General features: G+C 32.6%; 1 pseudogene across 1 annotated transcript in view; it reads right to left on the minus strand.

Annotated features, from left to right (window-relative positions):
- LOC143226390 (calpain-C-like) overlaps positions 1–4,302 on the minus strand; it is a 237,466-nt pseudogene that overhangs the window by 132,561 nt on the left and 100,603 nt on the right. The window lies entirely within an intron of this gene.

The following is a 4,302-nucleotide window of genomic DNA, read 5'->3' on the forward strand; positions in this document are numbered from 1 at the left end:
GCTCATATCATAATATAATTGAAGAATTAGTTGGTGTGTTAGGAAAGAGTTTGATGTCGTATTCCATAACAGTAAACAGGGCTACGATATAGTATCCTAGATAATCAACGTAATCATAATAAATTGCTCTTAGCTACTTAAGGATGACTCATTACATACTAAGTAAAGAAGTATTTATTAACTAGTAGAGGGTTCATTTGTTATTTTGGTAAACTCCTTTTTTTTTTTTTAATTTCAGACCGGTTTATAACACTGTAAGGAAAAAGTGATTACGCCAGAAGCAAAGAGATATTTGGGCGACATAACTTACAATAAAATGTTAGGATAGCCTAGATTTCTCTAAAATAATTCATAACGACTCAAACAATACTGAAAAATATATTTTCATAAAAATATTATGTATATTCTAATCAAGGCGCAAAATTTATTACTATCTCTCATCTGTTTCATACGTAAAACCCCTTTCGAACAAAATATTTTAGGTGAATTTTCCCTGTTTATGTCTATTCGGTTTCCTAACCTTTTAGGGAACTCCCGCGTAAAAAACACACAAAACAATCTCCTACTTAAATGGGGCGTCTTCTTCAACATCTGAGTATTTACAACTTAAAATAAAATTTGGAGAAAAACTATCTTAAAATGTAAAAATTATTACTATTTTTAAAACAAAAAGTTTCATTGTTATTCGTTCCAATTTGTATTTTATAAGCTCCATTTACAGTATATGTTTTTCGCATACTTCAGTGACGATTTTTACTTTAAAAAACAGACTGTCGTTGACAATACACCCTTTAAAAATACACGCTATACATGGGTGTGTAACTTAATGCACTCTCACACGTTATACAAGTATTATCATTCATGCAATAAAATGCGTGTAGTTTTAATTGTAGAGGTAATTAACAGAGTAGAATTTTTTCAAGAAAATGGAGTCAAATGTAAACAGCAGAGAAGTTCAGATATTTCTGCTGGCTATTGTATTGTATGTGTTTTTTTCAGTTTTGTATCAAGCAGAGAAAATTGTTAATAAATACTGAACGTTACGGCAATCCCCAATATAATAGTATAATTCTTCGTTCATAATCTGGACATATCTTAATCATATACATTGTATTTTAGGCACCTAAGAAACTGATTTTTTTTTCCTTAAAAATAAATATACTCTTAAAACAAAAGCATTACACAAGTGCAGAACTAAGAAGTAAAATTAGTAACTGTAATGTGGTAGAAATTAAGTCTTGTTGAATGCCATATCGTATTGTACTTGTGTAAAATATGTAGTGATAAAAGAGAATAGTTTGAAACATTAGAACTAAAGTTGTGTTTTACGTATTCTCTGATGAACATGGACTTTTAAACACAGCACTTCTAATCGTTGCCGTTTCATTACCCTTAGTTTTGTACATATATTTATCAGATATATTAACACTTATAAAATTAGTTTGCATTGGTAAAGCATTTACTTACATGACGTCTAACAAAACACGCCTGTTTCTTTTGAGGTTGTGACTACGTAAGTTGTGTTGTTGAAAGAAACCATTTTTTCTTTAAGATATTTTATATTACGTAATCAAGTATTATAGTTACTCTTATCTAATTCATTACTTGAAACCTGGTACTATAGGTCACTCAACATGTCATTTAAAAACCTTTCCTACAAGTACCCAGCTCTGATGGAGCTATTTTGGACAGAACAATATATTGTGGTAATGAAAAGAGTAATGGGTTTCTCTAGAAGTAATGAATACTTGAAGCTCAGGATTAAAAGTACTGATGTCTTTAGCAATACTGATGATTCAGTAGACGCAGGCCTGATAAATGGTGAAAAGATTACATTCTTCGAAATTCTTTGCAACAGTCGCATGGTAAGGAAACCTCAGTTTGAGCTTCCAAAGCCACTTTTGTAACATCCAAATGGTTCTTTTGTAACACAAACGCTTAAACAATAAGTAATTTAACTATAAAAGATGGAATAATGAATCTAATAAATCACCCGTACAGGAAAAAAATTGTTTGTTTGTTTGTTTTTGAATTTCGCACAAAGCTATACGAGGGCTATCTGTGCTAGCCGCCCCTAATTTAGCAGTGTAAGACTGGAGGGAAGGCAGCTAGTCATCACCACTCACCGCCAACTCTTGGGCTACTCTTTTACAAACGAATAGTGGGATTGACCGTAAAATTATAACGCCCACACGGCTGAAAGGGCGAGCATGTTTGGCGCGACGAGGATGCAAACCCGCGACCCTCAGATTACGAGTCGCACGCCTTAACACGCTTGGCCATGCCGGGCCAGGAAAACATTATTGCATTTCTTCATAATATAAATAGCTCTTGTAAGTTTATTTGAAATCACTAAGATTTGATAAATCCAATTTAAGGCTTATTTGAATAATCACTCCAAGAATTTTTAGTGAATCATATTTTGTAATTTACTAATATTTAAAGCAAGACAGCTGGCAATAAGCCAAGCTTTAACAAACATTAGTATGTTGTTTCCAATTCTAAAACAATCTACAAAATGATATGGCTCAATATGTATCATCGACTACTAATAACAAGTTCTACTAGGACATACTGTGAGTAAATTGTTTATATGCGTAAAGTCGACCAAGAAGTGAACCTTGAGGAACTCCATAGTGAAGGCTATTGAGAACTGATTTTGTTCCATTAATTTTGATGTAGCATTGCCTGTTATATAAATACGTTTTTAAAATATTATATACATATTGCCTCGTAAGCCATAATGAGCACATTTACAGAACAATATTGAATTATTTATATTACCAAATGCCTTTTCAATATCTAGAACACAAATTAGAACAGATTTCTTTGCTTTTTATGCATTAAGTCTTTGTAATGATTGCCAATAGACATTTTTCGGTAGACTGGTGTTTGGTAAAATGTGTAGATTTCTTACTTGTTTTTAAAAAAAAATTTTGATAATTCGATTATTCAAAATACGCTCGACAATATGAGTAAATGCAGAGAGAACAGAAATATGCCGATGATTGTCGACCCTGTCAGGATCTCCATTTTTGTAGACGGGTTCGATTTTTGCAATTTTAAGAATACACGGAAATCTACCAGTAGCACATACATTATTTACAGGTGTAGTTAACGGGTCAATCATGGGGTTACAGGTAGATTTTACAGTAGCACATACATTATTTACAGGTGTAGTTAACGGGTCAATCATGGGGTTACAGGTAGATTTTACAGTAGCACATACATTATTTACAGGTGTAGTTAACGGGTCAATCATGGGGTTACAGGTAGATTTTACTATTGACAGTAACACAACATACCATCCAGCTGAAGAGTCACTAGGTAGTGCCTTCATGACTGCAGGAATTTTAGTTAGAGTTACAGGGGAAATATAAAGGTACATTATCCCCCTACAAAAATTTATAAAACCTATTAACTTTTGGCAGGTAGAGTTTAATAAACAATGTTTATTGCTTATGAGTCATTTTCTAGGTAAACAGGTGGACATTTTAAGCATTTGAACTCGATAAAATTTAACACGTGATTAATTTTCAAAATGTAAAATTCCGTCATCATGTGATCATACAAATAAACGTATAAACTGCTCACCTGTCAATAAGTTTGCCTAGAATGCTGGCAGCATTTCTAACGTTATTGGTAATTTAGGCCTAACTGAATCAAAGAATACTTTTACAGCTCCTTTTATTATTTTCATAATGTAACAGTCTTGACAACATTAACGCACTTTGTTGACCGCTTTCAAGGTAACATTTAAAATATTTTATAATATAAGGCACTCTCCGCCAACCACGGCAACCATAGATCGCGTTGAATTGATATATATTTCTGATAAACATTTCTTTTCTGAAAATAAATTTGCTGATCGATATGGTAGATAGAGATATTCTTACAATGAAGATGGTACCAAATTAAAACAGAAATAAGGGTACGTGTGTGTGTTTTCTTATAGCAAAACCACCTTGAGCTATCTGCTGAGCCCACCGAGGGGAATCGAACGCATGATTTTAGCGTTGTAAATCCATAGACATGGTGCTGTACTAGCGGGTAGCAATAAGGGTACGAACTGTATGTTAACGTGTTTATTTGTCTATCCAACTATTTGTGAAAACTTAAATATTATCAAATAAAGATGGGTCATATTTGGCAGAATCATTGAGGGCCACCCAGCGATTCAATTATTTTATTTTTGTAAACTCATACTTTAGATAAATTATAAACTTATTACAGTGTATTGCTGTAAACACAATTTGATAACACTGCACTTAATATGATGAAATGAAAAATTGAAACATTACA

Source organism: Tachypleus tridentatus, chromosome 9 (assembly GCF_004210375.1).
Source record: "Tachypleus tridentatus isolate NWPU-2018 chromosome 9, ASM421037v1, whole genome shotgun sequence".
NCBI lineage: Eukaryota > Metazoa > Arthropoda > Merostomata > Xiphosura > Limulidae > Tachypleus > Tachypleus tridentatus.